Genomic DNA, 21977 nt, shown 5'->3' on the forward strand with positions numbered 1-21977 from the left:
TTCATCCATGAATTAACATAATCTTTCACAAATCCTTATCATAACCAAGCATCATATGTTTTTATACCAAATTATCCATCTAACTACTTTCTATAACGCTACTCTAACATCAACATTACACAATTCATCATAAATCTTCACTAGACTTCATCTTCCTACAAATTCTAAGTGGGTTTTATCCCAACTCATCAATACAATCAAAATTAAGCACAATACAACTTTACATGTTGATATTATCTAGTATTCATGCTCAATTTCATTGAACATTCACGGATTACACATAACCCACTTCATCAAAATCACCAAAACAAGAAATTAAACTTACTTGATGTCAAGCACACTTAGCTAATCAAAGTTCCTGCCTCATGCATTCGATTAATCTTTGATTTCTCTTTCAATTTGAGGGATTTAGGGATGTTAGGGTTTTGAAGGGAAATGTTTCCCCTGGCCTCATCTCATGATCGCACATACACACATATGAAGCACTGGCCATTTTTTGTTAAGTGTTTTGATGACATATTTTTTTTCCTTTTAACCCCCTCATCTTTTCATAACATGTCACTTTCCCCCATTTCTACATACTAACCTAGTTAACCTTCATGTATACATAAGAATTTTAGTTTTACTAAAATTTGTAAAACTTTAATAATGGTAGAATTCTATGTTTACCATTTCTTTTCGTCAAAATTTTGCGATTAAAACATTATAATATGTCTTACGAAATTTGGGGTGTTACACTCAAACTAACAACAATGTTGTCAATAGTACGTTCCTTGTTAACGGTATTTATGCTTGGTGTTCGTTTGATACTGGAGCTGATAACTGTTTTGTGTCATTTGAATTAGAAAAGCTCCTAAACTGTAAACACGCTAATCTCCCAACGACGTTCGACGTAGAAATTGCCACCGGGAGAACCGTCACCGTCAGTTCCGTTCTCCGTGATTGTAATCTCGAACTCAACAATCACGTTTTCCCGATCGATCTCATTCCGATGCAACTTGGTAGTTTCGATGTCATAGTAGGCATGGATTTTCTTCGTGAAAATCGTGCTGAAGTCGTTTGTTTCGAAAAGATGATCCTTTTCTCTCTTTCAAACGATGACCAACACTGTGTTTATGGCAAAGTATCCTCGAAGGAATTGAAACTTATGTCGTGCATTCAAGCAAGCAAGTATCTCTGTAAGGAATACATGGCTTTCTTAGCGCACATCGTAGTAGCGGAAAAGGAAAAGAAGCTGATGGAAAAGGTACTTGTGGTTCGTGATTCTCCTAATGTCTTTCCTGACGATTTACCCGGTCTACCCCCGACTCATGATATCGATTTTCGTATTGACCTCATACCTGGAGCTAACCCTATTGCTAAAGCACCTTATCGCCTCGCACCGTCCAAAATGCGCGAACTTTCTAGTCAACTCCAGGAATTACTTGATAAAGGCTTCATACGCCCTATCATATCACCATGGGGCGCACCTGTCCTTTTCGTGAAAAAGAAGGATGGATCGTTCCGAATGTGCATTAGTTATAGGGAACTCAACAAGCTTACCATCAAGAATCACTATCCTCTACCCTGAATCGATGATTTATTTGATCAAATACAAGGCGCTACGTGTTTCTCTAAGATCGATTTACGCACTGGTTACCATCAACTGCGAATTCAGGAGGAAGATATCCCTAAAACCGCTTTTCGTACCCGTTATGGCCATTACGAATTCGTGGTCATGCCTTTTGGTCTTACCAATGCACCCGCGCTCTTCATGGATTTGATGAACCGTGTGTGTAAACCGTTTCTTGATCGCTTCGTTATCGTGTTTATCGATGATATCCTTATCTATTCGAAGTCGAAAGCCGAACATGCACAACATCTCTGTTTGGTTCTCGAGCTTCTCCAAGGGAATCGTCTCTACGCCAAGTTCTCCAAGTGTGAATTTTGGCTTGAGGAGGTTCAATTCCTCGGTCACATTGTCAACAGTCAGGGTATTCACATAGATCCCGTGACATCTGTGCCTCCACGACCATCATACAAGTACGAATCCAATGAGATCTTGTGTTTCAATCTTTGAATTTATACAAATAACTTGTGACCATTGCTCATATCAATTCTCGTTCGATTTCGAGCTCTAAATCGCTTTCTGGAAAGTTATAAGCGAACTGATGCGTAAACGTTATCAGATTAACGCGACAAACACTCCGGAACAGTGAAATAGGCTTAAGATACCTTAAATAACCTTTACATAACTTAGAAAAAAGTTTTGGAGGGTTTGGTGTGTCGAAATCAAGTTTATTCGATCGCAGGGACTATTTGCGTCAAACTTCGAAAGTCTGCCGATTCGTATAGTAACGAACCTTCTGGAACATGATCATAAGTTAAACATACCATAAATATCCTTTACATAGCTTAGAAATAGGCTTTGAGGGGTTCGGTATGCTAAAATAAACTTATTGGTCGAACAGGGACTAAAAGCGTCAAAAGTGCATAAGTTTGCATTTACGCGCATATCTTACTTTCTGACCATATCTGGATATCCAAAAATTTTTGTAATCATTCAATTTTATTTTAGTGATTGGAATGCTAAAACTTCATTCATTTCGCAATTAGGATCGTTTTTGCGTCCGTTACGATTTCCGTCATAATTAACCGAATAACGAAACCGTAAAGCCAAACGAACCGACATCCATGACATTCTTTGCATTTTTCAAGTTCCCTATGTTTTAACATCCTTATGGAGCTGGAAAATGGGTTTGACGGGTGTTAGAAGTGCCAAGACGCATCAAAAATCAAGTTTGGAGATGCAGGGGCCTGTTCTGCCAATTGTTGAAACTTTCTGCCAGCAACCAAAGACCATACGGACCGTATAGGTCTGCTTACGGTCCGTAAGCCTTCATCGGGTTAGCATATTTCATTTTCTCAAACATCAGCTGGTTCTGGGTTTTGTACATGGTTTCCTTCAATCATGGAGCTGGTTTTGGGCACCCATAGTATGCTAAAACAGTGGGTACACATGGAGGGCCAAGATTGAAGCTCGTATTCCAAGAAACGATCCTAACAGTTTGGAGAAATCTGTATAAACCTACCTTGATTCATTTCATTCCTCACATTTGTTCTCATTTCTGCTCTAAGTTGAAGCTCTCAAGCTTCATACCTGAGCAATTTGAGTTCAAATCTTCAAGGCTTGGACCTTTTGTAAGATCCTTTCATACTTTTATGCGTTTTAAGCACGAAAGTCAAGCAGTGTTTGACTTTCTACTTTGACCAGTCTTTGCTCAACGCGAAGTTTGTTTGAACTTCGCAACGTGAGCGTAATCACGATGGTCATAGTCCTTTGTGACTATACCTACTGATTACCACGTTGATTAGGCATAGTGACGAGTCATAGTTTCGGTCAAAATGCGTATTCATGCGTATTTTGCAACCAAACTATTCTTGGGTATCAAAACCCTTTGTTTTGATATCAAACTTGTTTTCTAACTTAGTTAAACATGTTTTAACATGTTTAACTCGTCACTTTTAGTTTAGTGCTTATATAGGATCGTAAGATAAGCGGTCTAAACAATCGCTTAGACTTTCGAACCCGACCCGTTTGGTCGATCATTAGGATCCGACCAAACATGTTTTGTGACCATAGTTGTATAGGAAATAACCCTCAAAGGTTATACCTTATGGTCACTACGTTTAGTTAGTTGTATGATAGGTAGTTTATATGCCTTAGGAAAATGACCAAAAAGCCCTTTTTGCGCATAATTTCATTTTAAGCATATGTAACCTAAATTTTGACATCTAAACTGATTAGGCAACATTATTAGACATGTAAAGGCATATAATACTTGTCATAGGACTAGTTAGGCGGTCTGAACGCGTTTTACGCGAACGACACGTTAAAGTAGCGTAAGCTATCTTAACGAGTCGTAATGGGTCGTAAGCACTTAGGATAGGTTCCGACTTAGAATGTAGGCTTTGTTAAACCATATTACATGAGTTCCTATACTTATTGGGTTTACAAAACCTCATTCTATCTGATCTTCCGATCTAGGACCGGTTTATTAACGTAGTTACCTATATTAGGTGCTGACTGATTCCATGATTCCTCTAGCATTGCTTGGTTGTTATTCAAGACTTCTAAGCATTCTCAAGTGAGTACATAGTTTGTAGGATCGTTTTCTGACCCGAACGAGTCGATCAGAAGAGTTTATACTTGATACGAGAGGCAGAAACAAACGTATCAAGGTCAATTCAGCTAGAAATACACTTTAACTGTCTTTCTGATTAATTTGACAACGTTTTACAGCGAGTCGACACTTCGGCAGCACTTCGTTACACAAGCCGGAAAGTTACAAATGAAATCAAGACACGGTTATTTATAGGTTTCTAATTCTGCACGAAATTCCCAAGCGAAATTAGAGTTCACACAAAATCTAATTCCGTGCGGAATTACCATGTTTAATTCCGTGCGAAATTACTCCAAACCTATATTTTGACATTTTCTCGAAATACGTGCCCTGATCTATCTATCTATCTAAATACAAGACTCGATATAAGACGAAGTCGACAGACGCATGCCCTAACAGACTCCCCCTCGAATGTTGACGAGTCTTCAGTGTCGAGTCTTCAATCTTCAATCTCTATCAGTCCTCTCGAACTCCTTTAAAGTATCTAACAATGTAAAGCATCCTGAAATCTCTCTGTCTTCACTTCTCTATCATCACCAACAGAATCCCCTCGAACAAATAATCTACCCTCGAATGTTGATCTTTAATGAACCTGGATCACAAGCTGGCTCTCAAGTCTTCTAATTCTCTTGATCAGATCTCTTGATTCCTTGAGATCATCAGCATCATCGGCTTTCGTGAACTTTAGCTCCAGGATTGATACTTGGCTCTTGTTTAAATCACAGAGTCCTTAGGTACCGGAACCTGGCTCTCTATCAATCAGAATCAGGATCTGAAACCTGGCTATCCTGCACATTCTCTACCTCATAATAAATTTCACAAATTTAACATTTGACAAATTTATTCACCACTTGTAGGAATAAAATGATTTAACATATAAAAGCTTCTGCTGACCACTTGTAGACAAAATCTTCCAAAATTTTACTCATTTTGAAACAAACTACCCCTCAAATTGATATTCATCATGTTTAGCACTTGGAATTTTGAAAATCAGCTTTTCAACACCAGTTGTCGAAAATCTTTTTGAATTTTTTAAAATTTTATACTAAAACACACTAAAATCTTTTTGGGTTTTTGTTTTTAACAAGAAGTAATAAAGAAGTATTTATAGACAATATTTTTGTGAGTTTATGTAAGAGGATCATACCAGTTTTTGAGACAAATCACTAACACCGTTAAGCTTTAAACATTTTAAGTTCTAAACAATTCACCTAGATTGTCAGTATACTGATCCACTTAAATTTTCACACAAAGTTCAATTGTTTCGAGATACGAGATTAGTGTTTTAATGAACTTAAACTTATTCGCGTGTCCTACCACTTGAATATACTCCCGTATCTAGATCCCAATATTCAGTCTTACAGGTGAATATACCTAGATGATATCTGTAAAGGGTTAAATGCGAAACCGTGAGAGGTCAGGTCAGAACTTCCGTTCAGCAAAGAGATGACGGCTCGTCTTTTGGTGTGTTCCATTTAGAGAATCTTTTCTTCAACAACACATGATTAACATTTTGCAATGTTTCATCATTTTTTGTACTGAGGGCAGTGCTATATTTCAAGCAAATGCAAAGTATTATACGAGGACTAGGCCATTGCTTCCGCAAAATCAGAAGTCCCAGGATAATACCCCAGATATCATTGAGTATAAAGATCTAGCATCTCAGAAAGAGGGACCTTTAAAACAAGATTTCGGGGGTTACCCATATATCCGAGAGATGTTCCCCACGATATAAGCAAGTTTGAAATTTATGTTTATATTTCGAAAACAATCTACTAAATGTATAAAAACCTACTGGCACATCCACAGTGAGATTGTTTATCACATTTTCAACTTTTCAATTCTTTAGCGTGTTGTGATAGTCCATTGATGTACTATCATTTCCTCTTTTCACAACAAAACTCATTTTTGATTTTTATCATGTTTTTGGATTTTTCAAATTTTCTAATGTTTTTGGATTTTCTGAAAATTTCTTACTCCCCCTAAAATTCAAAAACACTTAAAGAAATTTGAAAACAAACTATACAAGTAAATTGACAACTGTTGAATTGCTTCAATTCTCCATTCACTTGGCATAAACAATCAGAACTCCCCCTTACAACAAACTATTTTCCCATTATGATTTCAAAACACTTAAGTTTGTTTTAATCAAAACGGTTTTTTCGGAAAATAAGTTTTGTTGATTTACTCAAACCACTTGTAGGTTCGGGGATAAACTCATCACATTGTTTTCAACCATTTGAAGATTCACAAACCAAACATACCTCTTGTAGAAAATTTAGTACAACTTAATGTCCCTGATTTACCACTTGTAGGTCAAACCAATTACCACTTGTAGGTATGTACAATCGAACTTGATACAAAGAATGATGCTGATTCCTGCTCCACGCTTACCAACCTGGGAGCTCCGGCAAGTCAGGTTTTTCAGTCAAAGAATATATCCACCCAAGCCTGACCAGCCTTGGGTGATTCCGAGTTACCAACACTCGGTTTCTTACCGTTCATCTTCTTCTCATAAAATTCCTTTACCCCTTTGACTTTATAATCAATCATTTTTCCAAAAATATGTTTCACCTTGGGGTTAAAGGCCTTATCAACATCAAAAACCTTTTGATCAGAATAAAATTGGTTTCAAATTTCAACTTTTCCAATTTTCTTCTTAAAATTTTCAGCCCGAAGTGGTGGAAAGTTCACATCATCCACATTCGGCACTGAGTTTTCACCCTTTTTCTCAACATGTGACTCATCTGACTTTGTGGAATCGGATTCATCGCCAGAAGATAGCTCCTCTGATTTTGACATATCAGAATCATCTCTAGATCTATCATCAGACTTCTTAACAACCCATTTTTGGTTGCCAAGCTTTTCTTTTTACTTGTAAAACCTCTTTGAACACTCACCAACCTCGAATTTTGAGTTTTTGAAAACAACAAACGGTTCGGTTGGTGGTTCATTTTCAACAATTTTTCCTTTCATTTGAAGAAAAACTCCCTGTTTTGATTGTATTGCCTTTGGACAGTTCCTGGCAATATGACCACTTGTTTTGCATTGAAAACAGGTTCTTGTCTCTTTTATTTGATCAGTAATCTTCATCTCTTCTTGCTTCTTCGCAAGGAATTCTCTGTTCGACTGATTTCTGAATAGATTTTCTTTCTCTTCTTCAGAAGTTGTACCTGAAACAAATATCATTTTTGATTTAAAATCTCTAACATATTTTTCATTTTTATAATTTTCTGGTGGAATAAATCCTAAGCCTTTCTTTTTGAAATTACCGTTATAGTTTGGTTTCTTTCGATAACCAGAACCAGAACTGTAACCCTTTTTCTTGTTTTCTCTTTGTTGAACTCTTGAGGTGTACTTTTTAGGTTTTTCAGAAAGATTTACATCTTTTATTTCAGAAATATTAATTTCTGTTAGTTTGAAAACCTTTTTGATCAGTTCTGGTTTAACACCTCTTATTGGAAATTCCTCATCAGAATATAATTTGTCAGTATCATTCAGAGTATAAGCTACTTTGAATGTTTCATCATTCAAATTAGATTTTGATAACATGAATTCTTTATTATAAACCCGTTTATCCTTTTTGGCTGTTGGACTAGACATGCTGAACTCAGAGTTTGACTCTGATTTTGACTCCGACATTGACTCCTCTGACTCATCCTTTTCCAACACCTGATCGACACTTTCTTTATTAACTCGGACTCATGATCAGTGTCAGATGATGTAAAAGTGATGTCAATGTTTTCTGGCAAATTAACTGAAGGATCAGACTCCCACTGTAAGTTTGTTGCCTTTTCGACTCTTTCAGAATTTGGATTTCTTGGTGAATATCCATTTTCCAGCGGGGGTGGACACTTGTTGTAACTAACACCTTGTTTCTTACTAGAATTCTTCACATCAGTTTTTTTTCTTATGTCCTTCTTCTTCTTAGATGTCTTTTTCTCAGATGTCTCTTCTTCTGTGTCAATCTTTTTCTCTTCAGGAGTGTCTTCCTCAAAAACCTTCATGCCTTCCACAGTTGAATAAATCCTGTCAATAACATAAGAAGTACATGAGTAACTTTTTAATAAATGATTAACTCTTTCTGTTTCAATCCTTTGTGTTTCAATCCTTTGTGTTTCCGGTTTTTGTTCTAGCACAACACACTTTCTGCTTTGTCATGAAAGCTCCCTGAAGTGTCTTCATAGCTGTTGCTTGTTCACTACTGGATTCGTTGTATTGATTCATGGCTTTGTTCAGAATATCGTATGATTCTTTCAATCTGTTTATGTTGTTAATCAATTCGTTGTTTTTCCTTTTTATGATCTCACAGGTTTCACAATTCGCTGGAATCTTTCTTGCATCAGCTTCTTCATCAATTTTGAAAGCTGGAACTTCTTTTACTTTCCTCTTGATCACAGGAACTGCTTCATCATCACTGCTGACTGGTGTTTTAACTTTCTTCTTTTTCTTTTTAGCTTTTTCATCATCACTGTCACTCTCTTCCATCATTTTCAAGTGTTTCTGCATTCGTTTTGCATAATAATCATTATCATCATCACTATCTTCTTCAATTCGAGCAACAAAAGCTTTATGACTTGAGTTTTTGTTAGGATCATAGTCATCCCAACTGAAATTTGCCCAGCTAAAACCTTCTGGTAATTTTTCATCATCTTGATCTATCAGACATGCTTTACCATCTGCTGAAATATATTTATCCCAGTTAAATCCTGTTGATGATTTCTTCTCATCATGATTCACCATACATGCTCTCTTTGAAGAATCCTCGATCACCTTCTTACCATGAGCCACCTGCGGTTCTTGTTGATGTGATTGTTGAGCAACTTGATGATAGATCGCTTTCCGATAGTAGTCATTGTTGTTGAACGGGTTTTGAGCTCCACTTGCTTCGCGATTTGTGCACACCCTCTTGAAGTGTCCTTTTTCCCTGCAACGAAAACAAGTAACTTTAGATTTATCAAATCCTAAAGTAGAAACACATGCATCACGGAAATCATCTCGTCCCGTGATCTGTTTGAATTTCTCAGCTCTTCTTAACACACTCGCCAAACACCATTTTATATCTATCAATTCCATCTCTTTAGCATCTATCTGATCGTAATCCTCTTTTGTCAGCATTGGATTCCCGATCCTTCCTGCCACTAAGCTTCCATATGATTCCAATACAGTTCCCAGCAAAGACATGTGACTTTTTGCAACCTCTTCCGAGTAATCTTGATCATCCTCAAGATTCAATACAATGTTGCATTGTAACTTCTTTCCATTCTTGGTTGCTAAAATATTTGGATCAAATGACAGATATGATGAAAAACTTGTCTTGTTGCTTGATCCTTTAGATGAACCTCCCGATGAGCTTTTTGCATTGAATGATGTTTCAACTTTTGGTGACATGTTTGTCTTTTCATTCAACCCTGCTTTGTAATACAGCCCAATATCTTGTTCACCATAAAAAACTTTCATTCTTGAAATCTTTCTTTGTTCCATTTCCTGAGCTTCAATTTTTTCAATGAACTTACTCAGGGTCAGATTGTTAAACCCTTTCTTATTTCTAATCATCATCAAGTACGTGCCCCAAGTTTCATGTGGCAACGCATCTGCTAATTTCTCAATCAATTCTTCATTGTCCTTATTGATGCTCACCCTCCTCATGTTTACTAACAAATTGCAATATCTTTCAATTATCTGCTTTGTGCTTTCAGTTTTCAAACCACAAAATAGATCAAACTCTTTTTTCAGAAGCGATTTTTTGTTCTTATTCATTTCTTGACTTCCAACAAACTTAGATCTTAACGCTTTCCAAATTGAATATGCACTCCCACTGTGTTGTAATAAGACCAAAATATCCTCTTTAACAGCTTGTTGTAATAAACTGATCATCATCTTTTCGTTTTTGTATTTCTTTTTCTCATCCACACTAAGATCTTTGATAGCAATCTCCTCTTCGTCATCATTCCTTGGTCTAACATATTTAGTCTCAATACATTTCCAAGCATCCAAATAGTTTGCTTGCACCTAATTCTCAAAACGTTCTTCCCAACCTTTATATTCCTCAATGTTCATGAGCTTAGGCGGTTTTTGCATGGTTCCCGTTTCATTTTCCAACATTGCTTGTTGAGTAATGGTAATCGGAGTAGCAAACGCGTTATAGAATTCCTCTTCCATGTTTCAGTTTTCAAAGTTTACAAAACTCAGACAGTTCAAACGGAATTAACTTTCTCAAATAAAATCCCTTTCAAACGGAATTACAGATTTGATGCGAAATCACTAATTTCGTACGAAATTACTTCCTTTCAAACGAAATCACTAATTCCGTGCGATATTACCAAACGGAATTACACCTTTAAACGAAATTACTAATTCCGCGTGGACCACCCAAATGAAATTACAACTTTGGTGCGGAATTACTAATTTCGCTTGAACTTTCAAACGAAATTTCCGACTGAAACGAAATTAGACCCTAATTCCGTGCGGAATTATGCTGATGTCATTATCTCGAGCTGAATTTTGTCAAATTGATCAAGTTATTGGCTGATTTTAGTTCTGAAACTTTCTAGGGTTTGTTAAAACAATAATGCGCACAAGATATGTGAAATTCAAAGCATTTTGACCGTAAAATCAAGTTTAATTTGAAAAAGAAGGTGTAGAAATCAGAATTTGCAGCTGAATTGGTATAAACTCTTCCTCCTAAGCTCTGATACCACTTGTAGGATCGTTTTCTGACCCGAACGAGTCGATCAGAAGAGTTTATACTTGATACGAGAGGCGGAAACAAACGTATCAAGGTCAATTCAGCTAGAAATACACTTTAACTATCTTTCTGATTAATTTGACAACGTTTTACAGCGAGTCGACACTTCGGCAGCACTTTGTTACACAAGCCGGAAAGTTACAAATGAAATCAAGACACGGGTATTTATAGGTTCCTAATTCTGCACGAAATTCCCAAGCGAAATTACCATGTTTAATTCCGTGCGAAATTACCCAATGGTAATTTCGTGCGAAATTACTCCAAACCTATATTTTGACATTTTCTCGAAATACGTACCCTGATCTATCTATCTAAATACAAGACTCAATACAAGACGAAGTCGACAAACACATGCACTAACATAGTTCCCCTCTTTTACTGTTTTCCAATATTTTGGGGTGAAGCACATGTGCCTACTTGTTACTTTCGTGCTTTTCATGCTTTCATAACATATACTTGCTATGATCATTAGTACACATATAGTACATGATTTCATCATATTTTTGCTACGTATGTATAACAACTCTAAACCGACACCCTCGTAATATTTTCCGACACCCTAAAAATATTTAAAGTATCCCAATATGTCCCTAAAAACACCCCATACGTGAAAACGGACCCCGAATACTTTAAATATTATTAAAAATAATTAAAAATCAATTTTTGGGTTTTTTCGCGGGCCGCGTATCCCATGGCTACGTCTTACGCGGGCCGCTAGAGATCAAGAACGCGACAAAACCCTGTGCTGACATGTGTCTGACACGTGTTGAACCTACTAGCTGACCCGGATCACCTACGCTATTGCGGGCCGCGTAGGCCTTCGCCTACATTTACGCGGGCCGCGAGAAACTCAAGATCAGCCCCTATATAATGGGAGCTCGGGTCTTCAGTCTGTTTCATCCCAAATCTTTCTTTCTCTCTTAAATTTCCGATAGTAGGCATTATACTCGGGTATAATACCCCCTCAATAGCGAAGTTCTGCTCCGTTGTAAGTATCATAACCCCTGGATACGTATTAGATACTCTGCCCGATTGATCTAGGGTTCCGTAATGGCTGTCGTGGTTCTGCCCGACGTAGTCGTTGGAATGCCGTCTCGGGGAGGGTATTACTAATGTTAAAATGGGTTATTATACTAACACTTGTGCATTGGTGTAAAGTATAGATTATCACTAGGAAACCCTTACGGATAATCTAAGACAGCAATGTGAGTGATCCTTCTTTTTGTGTAAACCTTTTTGTGAGTAATCCTTCTTTTTGTGTAAAACTTTTTGTGAGTAATCTCCTTTTTGCAAACTGTTTTTACAAAACCTCACACGATTAATTATATATTAAGCAGTTATTGAGTATTTGTAAGGATACAATTATCGTCGGTATCTTGGGTTTTGTATACAAAACTTGTTACTGGAGGGGTAACATTCTGTGACAACTCGAATTTCGAAGATTTCTATTTCGCATTTATTGCACGTTCATGTATTGTTTAGTTGTTTATTTGCAAAATTGATTGCTATGGAATTGTATATGTCTTGATTCAATAAAGTGTTTTTGTGATTGTGCATGGTTATGTGTTACTTGTGAAAGATTTGGCAAATATTGGAAGGTGGTGATGAAACTGTAATAAATAATACTTAAGGGTGTTTAGGGTTAATAGTGAAACTTTAACAACTCATAACCCTAATCTCCTTCCCTAATCATTCACTAATCATCACACAAGAATCAAAACACGTACCTTCATATTCTCTAATCCTCTGTACAACCATCTTCTCATCATTGTTGGATTCACAAGTTCTTTTTCATCAAGTTTGATTACCAATCCATCTAGAATCAAATCAAGGTAATTGTTTAATCATTGTTTGTGATTTATTTGTTGATTGATTGATGGATGTAAACCCTAGTTCTTCATATAATATTCTGTGGTTTTTGATTTGATTCTGATTATGATGATAATGATATTGAATAGCGGTTTAATCGATTGCCTGATGTTTTAGATGTATGATATGTCAAAACCTATTGTTGGTTGATTTGGTTTTGCACTGAGAATGTATGAACTAGGGTTTTCCAGATCGTATGAATGAATGAACGTAACTGTTCCAATTGCTTCGCATGAATACCTGCTTGTTGATTTGGATTGCTTGTTGTCCGACTTTTATTATAGATAGATAAAAGTCCGAGTTTCAAATTGATAAGCTTGTCCGAGTTTTAGAATGAACATGCTTTGTCCGAATTTTTATGATATAACTTGTCCGACCTTGTTGTTGTTATAAAGGGTCCGAACATTACTAACATGTGGACATAGGGTCCGAGTTTTTAAGAATGGATCCTTTGTCCGATTTTTGATTAAAGACAAGCATGGTCCGACTTTTAAACGTGAACATTGTCCGAGATTTTTATAAGATATATATGTCCGACCTTATAAATTAACATAAGGAGGTCCGAACATTATATGATGATATGATGGTCCGAGTTTTTCATATATTAATCAACTGGTCTGAGTTTTGGAAAGCATGGGGGTTCGAGTTTGTGAGGATCCCCACCATGGTCCGACTTTTGAAGGGGAACCCCCCCCCACATGGTCCGAGTTTGATTCTATATTTGTTGTCCGAGTTTTAATTCCCAAAGATGGTCCGAGTTTCAACCTTCCCTCCCTCACTTGGTCAGAATTTGATAGGTCCCTCTTGTCCGACTATTATGTTACCTGTTCGATTTTTTTTTTAAAAGCATAGCGATGGCCTGACTTTTTGTCTATGGTGCATGTTATCTATCTTTTTCTTTCTTTTAATATACATGTGCCAAACTGAGATGATGATCGATATTGTTTAATGGATATTATATGTCATGGTGTGGTCCAATAGCCTTTGAGAATTATTTGCAATTGTCGGCCATGTCTTTCAATATTGTAGGTGATTAACTTTCGTTAACTCTGTTAGTAGACTCTGTTAATTAATCAACGGTGTTACCCTATTATTCCTGCTGTGTTTATAAACCCTGATAGATTACATGTGAAATATTGCGAACTTGAACTGATTAATTATACGTACATACAATAGGACGTGATTGATTATTCGTGAACACGTAGACTAACATACCGAGCAAACCGAGGTGAGTTCACACCCTTACTAAGGCATGGGATTCCCAAGGGCTTGGGAATGGGATTGAAGGAATGAGATTGACTAGATTCGTACATACACTGTTACTAGACTACCATACCATCGTCCTCGGTTGTGCAGGACACATACGTAAAACCTACGTATACTTATGCTACTCGCTATCCTCGGTTGTGAAGGATACTCACGTAAAACCTACGTGAACTTATACTCACTACTGCCTCGGTTGTGTCAGGCACTTACGTAAAACCTACGTAAATCCCCGCGTGCCCCTATTCTCGGTTGTGAAGGATTACTTACGTAAAACCTATGTAAACTTGTACGTATTACTGTTCTCGGGATATGTAGAACACTTATGGTTACAAATAGTCTAGTGGATATACAACATGGGAAGCCCCCACCAATAGAACGTACTGCCGACCCGGTAGAGCCACATGTTACAAACGAACTTACATTTACGCATTTACTTTCTGTGAACTCGCTCAACTAGTTGTTGATCCTCTGTTACATGCCTTGCAGGTCGTTAGATACATGGAGCTTGCACAGGGAGGAGCTGGTCGTTGTGGACTTGGATCGTGATTGTTTGTTGAACACATTATGACATTACATACTTATTTATGATGGGTTTTACTTATACGCTTCCGCTAAACAGGGATAACTTACTTATGTTTTGGAAACACCTTTCATATGGATTTGGTTTGGTTTAATTGCTATTACTTTTACTATATACATTGTTCTATATGATTGGTGGCTTGATCCTGGTCAGTCACGCTCCCAAGCGGTGATACTCCGCACGTGGATTTTGGGGGTGTGACAGATTGGTATCAGAGCCATTGGTTATAGAGAACTTGGTTTTAATATGGGAAAAACGTTTTTATTAAAACCAGACTATAACCAGAACAGTGCTCTCAACGATCCACAACGACGCTTCGCTCCACGTGCAAGACTCAACATCCTGGGTAATAAGGTTTATGTTTATTGCCTACATGCTAGAATTGCATAGAACTTTGCTCGTCGTATGCTTAGATTACATTGTTCACTACTTGTTATTGCTTGAAAACATTTGTGTGCTTACACTCTTCTGTCATCGCACTATTCGCGAACCTTTCTCACCTATGTTGCCTTTGATGTGAAGATCAATGGCCGGACGTATTAACATGACTCAAGCCCAGTTGACGGCTCTTATCAATGAACAAGTTGCTGCGGCACTTGCAGCTGCAAATGCAGGAGGTATACCCTGCAGTCGTAACTCATCCTAGGATCCTTAGATCCTACGTTCCTAATCAACTCTTATGTTTAACCTCATTCTGTTCTTACACATTAGGTCAACACGTTCAGCAACCTGTGTGTACCTTCAAGAACTTCATGGATTGTCGTCCTAGCGCGTTTAGTGGCACTGAAGGAGCGGTTGGACTCCTCCACTGGTTTGAAAAGCTCGAGTCCGTGTTCGAAATGTGCGAGTGCCCTGAGGCTCGCAGGGTGAAATACGCTACTGGCACGCTAGAAGGAATAGCACTAACTTGGTGGAACGCGCAAGTGCAGATCTTAGGGTTGGCAGCTGCTAACGCCACCCCATGGAATGATTTCAAGGAACTGATCAAAAGGGAATACTGCACTCGGGAAGACATTCATAAGTTGGAAGACGAGCTGTATCATTTGAAAATGGTTGGGTCAGAGATCGAAGCTTATACTAAATGGTCGAATGAGCTGGCCGTGCTGTGTCCAACTATGGTGGACCCTCCAGTTAAGCGTATTGAGTTGTATCTCAAGGGTTTGGCGCCAGAAATCCAGAGCCATGTGACCTCGGCTAATCTTGACAACATCCAGGCTATTCAACGCCTCGCTCATCGTATCACAGATCAGGCAGTGGATCAGAACAAACTGCCTAAACGTATCAGCGCTACTGCTACCGCTACTATTTCTGCTACACTTGCTACTCCCAGTGACAGCAAGAGAAAATGGGATGGGGATTCCAGCAAGGGATCAGCTTCAGTTCAATCACAGGTTCAGCAGCGAAAGACTGACAGTTATCAGAGTCCTAGTCAGCACTCTTCAGGTAGCCACAAGCAGGGCGGATATCGAGGGAACCTCCCAAAGTGTAACAACTGCAACAGACACCACAGTGGCCAGTGTAACAAGGGTCGCTGTCAAAGATGCCTCAAGATGGGTCATGAGGCCAAAGATTGTAGAAGCCCTCGGCCTGCGAACCAGAATCAGCAGCAGCCACAAGCACATCAGAATCAGCAACAGGGTAACAAGGGTTGTTTTCATTGCGGCGCAGAAGGTCACTTCAAAAGGCACTGTCCTCAGCTAAACAGGAACCAGAACAACAACAATAACAACAATCAGGGAAATGGCAACAACAACAACAACGGTGGGAACAACGGCAATGAAGCAAGGGGTCGTGCATTTGTGTTGGGGCAGGGTGATGCCAGAAATGATCCCAACGTCGTTATGGGTAAGTTTCTTCTCGACGATATTTATGTTACTGTTTTGTTTGATTCGGGTGCGGATACGAGTTATATGTCTTTGAAAATGAGTAAATTGTTAAAACGTGCACCCACACCCCTAAACACCAAACATGTCGTAGAACTAGCAAATGGTAAGAGTGTAGAAGCCACGCATGTAGTCAAGGGTTGTAACATCGTTCTAGCGGGTCAGATCTTCTCGATTGATCTTATTCCAATAGTTCTGGGTAGTTTTGACATCGTCGTTGGTATGGATTGGTTAGCCAAGCAGCAGGCAGAGATTCTATGTAAAGAGAAGATCATTCGCATTCCTCGTTCGGGTAAGGAACCTCTCGAAGTTCAAGGCGACAAGAGTGGTGCTGTGGTTGGCATCATCTCTTTCTTGAAGGCTCAGAAATGTTTAAGAAAGGGGCATTCGGCTATTTTGGCGCTAGTTACAGATGCATCGACGCAAGAGAAAAGAATAGAGAATATTCCTGTTGTACGTGAATTTCCCCAAGTGTTTCCAGAGGATTTACCTGGCCTACCGCCTCATCGTCAGGTCGAATTCCAAGTCGAGCTAGCTCCAGGAGCAGCACCTATAGCTCGCGCACCATATCGTTTAGCTCCAACTGAACTGGAAGAACTTTCGAAGCAACTACAAGAGCTCTTGGATAAGGGCTTCATTCGTCCAAGCTCTTCGCCTTGGGGAGCTCCAGTATTATTCGTGAAAAAGAAGGATGACACTTTCAGGATGTGCATCGACTACCGCGAACTGAACACGGTCACAGTGAAGAATCGTTATCCTCTTCCACGCATTGACGACTTATTCGACCAGTTGCAAGGGTCGAGTTACTACTCCAAGATTGATCTAAGGTCAGGGTATCATCAGCTGAGAGTCCGCGATGAGGACGTCTCCAAGACAGCATTCAGAACTCGCTACGGTCACTACGAGTTTCTAGTCATGCCATTTGGGCTTACGAACGCGCCTGCAGTTTTCATGGATCTTATGAACAGGGTGTGCAAACCCTATCTAGACAAGTTCGTCATCGTTTTCATTGACGACATTCTGATCTACTCCAAGAGTCAGGAGGAACACGAGCAGCACTTACGACTTATCTTGGAACTTCTTCGAAAGGAGCAACTGTACGCAAAGTTTTTGAAATGCGACTTCTGGCTTCGTGAAGTCCACTTCTTAGGCCATGTGGTGAACAGGGATGGAATTCATTTCGATCCATCCAAGGTAGATTCGATCAGGAATTGGCCTGCACCGCGTACACCAACGGAAATACGCCAATTCTTGGGTTTGGCAGGGTATTACAGACGATTCATCAAAGACTTTTCTAAGATCGCACAGCCTCTTACTATGTTGACACAGAAAGGTGTTACCTATCGTTGGGGTAATACACAAGAAATTGCTTTTCAGTACCTGAAGGATAGACTATACAGCGCACCTATTCTCTCATTGCCAGAGGGCACGGATGATTTTGTGGTCTATTGTGATGCATCAATACAGGGGCTTGGTTGTGTATTGATGCAGCGGGATAAAGTTATTGCCTACGCCTCTCGACAACTCAAAGTTCATGAACGGAACTACACGACGCACGATTTAGAGCTGGGAGTTGTTGTTTTTGCGCTTAAGATATGGCGACACTACCTGTACGGTACCAAGTGCACTATTTACACCGATCACAGGAGTCTCGAGCATATCTTCAAGCAGAAGGAGTTGAACATGCGTCAACGACGATGGGTCGAGTTACTTAACGATTACGAATGCGCTATTAAGTATCATGCAGGCAAAGCCAATGTTGTGGCTGACGCTCTCAGTCGAAAAGATACTTTACCTAGGCGCGTACGAGCCTTGCAGCTCACTATTCAGTCCAGTCTTCCTGCACAGATACGAACTGCTCAGATGGAAGCATTAAAGCCTGAAAACGTCAAAGCTGAAGCCTTACGCGGCTCAAGGCAACGAATGGAACAAAAGGAAGACGGCGCTTACTATGTAACGGGGCGTATTTGGGTCCCACTTTTTGGCGGCTTACGCGAGCTGGTAATGGACGAAGCTCACAAGTCCCGCTACTCGGTACATCTAGGGTCGGATAAAATGTACCACGACATCAGAACTACGTACTGGTGGCCAAGCATGAAAGCCCACATCGCGACTTACGTCGGCAAGTGTTTGACATGTGCAAAAGTCAAAGTGGAGTATCAGAAACTAGCGGGCCTACTGCAACAACCCAGGATACCACAGTGGAAATGGGAAGAAATTTCCATGGATTTTGTTACTGGCCTGCCTAGATCCCAGCGTGGGAATGATACTATCTGGGTGATCGTAGATCGACTCACAAAGTCTGCTCATTTCCTGGCTATTAAGGAAACAGATAAGTTCTCTACCTTAGCAGACGTTTACTTGAAAGAAGTTGTTTCGAGGCACGGAGTGCCAACCTCTATTATTTCGGATCGGGATGCACGATTCACGTTAGAGCTATGGCAAGCGATGCACAAATCTTTTGGCTCACGATTAGACATGAGCACAGCATATCATCCTCAGACGGATGGGCAGTCTGAGCGAACGATCCAGACTCTTGAAGACATGCTTCGGGCATGTGTTATTGATTTCGGCAACGGCTGGGAAAAGCATCTCCCTTTGGTGGAGTTTTCGTATAATAACAGTTATCACACCAGCATACAAGCCGCTCCATTCGAGGCATTGTATGGGCGTAAATGCCGGTCACCTCTCTGTTGGGCAGAGGTGGGGGATAGTCAGATCACGGGTCCGGAGATTGTAGTGGACGCCACAGAAAAGATTGCACAGATACGACAACGCATGGCGGCAACACGCGACCGTCAGAAAGCATACGCGGATAAGCGTAGGAAACCGTTGGAATTTCAGGTCGGGGACCGGGTTTTACTAAAAGTCTCACCCTGGAAGGGTGTGGTTCGTTTTGGCAAACGGGGCAAATTAAATCCGCGGTATGTCGGACCGTTTGAGATCATTGAGAAAATATGCAAAGTGGCCTACAAGCTAAACCTACCAGCTGAACTCGGTGCAGTTCACAATGTATTTCACGTGTCGAATCTGAAGAAGTGCCTATCAGATGAGACCCTCATAGTTCCTTTTAAGGAACTCACTATCGACGAGCGGTTGCAGTTCGTCGAGGAGCCAGTTGAAATCACGGACCGGGTTGTTAAGGTCCTCAAAAGCAAGAGAATCCCTCTTGTTCGAGTTCGTTGGAACTTCCGACGTGGCCCAGAGTACACCTGGGAACGCGAAGACCAAATGAAAGAAAAGTACCCCCAGTTATTCGAAACCAATGCAACTACTACTGAGGCTGAAGCTACTACAGCGGAATTTCGGGACGAAATTCCAAATCAACGGGGGGATGATGTGACACCCCAGGAAAATCAGTAAACGATACAGCTTACCTAGCTTTCTCAGTGAGTGCGTACCAAATTTCGGGACGAAATTTCTTTTAAGTTGGGGATAATGTGACAACTCGAATTTCCAAGATTTCTATTTCGCATTTATTGCACGTTCATGTATTGTTTAGTTGTTTATTTGCAAAATTGATTGCTATGGAATTGTATACGTCTTGATTCAATAAAGTGTTTTTGTGATTGTGCATGGTTATGTGTTACTTGTGAAAGATTTGGCAAATATTGGAAGCTGGTGATGAAACTGTAATAAATAATACTTAAGGGTGTTTAGGGTTAATAGTGAAACTTTAACAACTCATAACCCTAATCTCCTTCCCTAATCATTCACTAATCATCACACAAGAATCAAAACACGTACCCTCATATTCTCTAATCCTCTCTACAACCATCTTCTCATCATTGTTGGATTCACAAGTTCTTTTGCATCAAGTTTGATTACCAATCCATCTAGAATCAAATCAAGGTAATTGTTTAATCATTGTTTGTGATTTATTTGTTGATTGATTGATGGATGTAAACCCTAGTTCTTCATATAATATTCTGTGGTTTTTGATTTGATTCTGATTATGATGATAATGATATTGAATAGTGGTTTAATCGATTGCCTGATGTTTTATATGTATGATATGTCAAAACCTATTGTTGGTTGATTTGGTTTTGCACTGAGAATGTATAAATTAGGGTTTTCCAGATCGTATGAATGAATGAATGTAACTGTTCCAATTGCTTCGCATGAATACCTGCTTGTTGATTTGGATTGCTTGTTGTCCGACTTTTATTATAGATAGATAAAAGTCCGAGTTTCAAATTGATAAGCTTGTCCGAGTTTTAGAATGAACATGCTTTGTCCGAATTTTTATGATATAACTTGTCCGACCTTGTTGTTGTTATAAAGGGTCCGAACATTACTAACATGTGGACATAGGGTTCGAGTTTTTAAGAATGGATCCTTTGTCCGATTTTTGATTAAAGACAAGCATGGTCCGACTTTTAAACGTGAACATTGTCCGAGATTTTTATAAGATATATATGTCCGACCTTATAAATTAACATAAGGAGGTCCGAACATTATATGATGATATGATGGTCCGAGTTTTTCATATATTAATCAACTGGTCTGAGTTTTGGAAAGCATGGGGGTCCGAGTTTGTGAGGATCCCCACCATGGTCCGACTTTTGAAGGGGAAACCCCCCCCCCCCACATGGTCCGAGTTTGATTCTATATTTGCTGTCCGAGTTTTAATTCCCAAAGATGGTCCGAGTTTCAACCTTCCCTCCCTCACTTGGTCAGAATTTGATAGGTCCCTCTTGTCCGACTATTATGTTACCTGTCCGATTTTTTCTTAAAAGCATAGCGATGGTCTGACTTTTTATCTATGGTGCATGTTATCTATCTTTTTCTTTCTTTTAATATACATGTGCCAAACTGAGATGATGATCGATATTGTTTAATGGATATTATATGTCATGGTGTGGTCCAATAGCCTTTGAGAATTATTTGCAATTGTCGGCCATGTCTTTCAATATTGTAGGTGATTAACTTTCGTTAACTCCGTTAGTAGACTCTGTTAATTAATCAACGGTGTTACCCTATTATTCCTGCTATGTTTATAAACCCTGATAGATTACATGTGAAATATTGCGAACTTGAACTGATTAATTATACGTACATACAATAGGACGTGATTGATTATTCGTGAACACGTAGACTAACATACCGAGCAAACCGAGGTGAGTTCACACCCTTACTAAGGCATGGGATTCCCAAGGGCTTGGGAATGGGATTGAAGGAATGAGATTGACTAGATTCGTACATACACTGTTACTAGACTACCATACCATCGTCCTCGGTTGTGCAGGATACATACGTAAAACCTAGGTATACTTATGCTACTCGCTATCCTCGGTTGTGAAGGATACTCACGTAAAACCTACGTGAACTTATACTCACTACTGCCTTGGTTGTGTCAGGCACTTAGGTAAAACCTACGTAAATCCCCGCGTACCCCTATTCTCGGTTGTGAAGGATTACTTACGTAAAACCTACGTAAACTTGTACGTATTACTGTTCTCGGGATA

Source organism: Helianthus annuus, chromosome 15, assembly GCF_002127325.2.
Source record: "Helianthus annuus cultivar XRQ/B chromosome 15, HanXRQr2.0-SUNRISE, whole genome shotgun sequence".
NCBI lineage: Eukaryota > Viridiplantae > Streptophyta > Magnoliopsida > Asterales > Asteraceae > Helianthus > Helianthus annuus.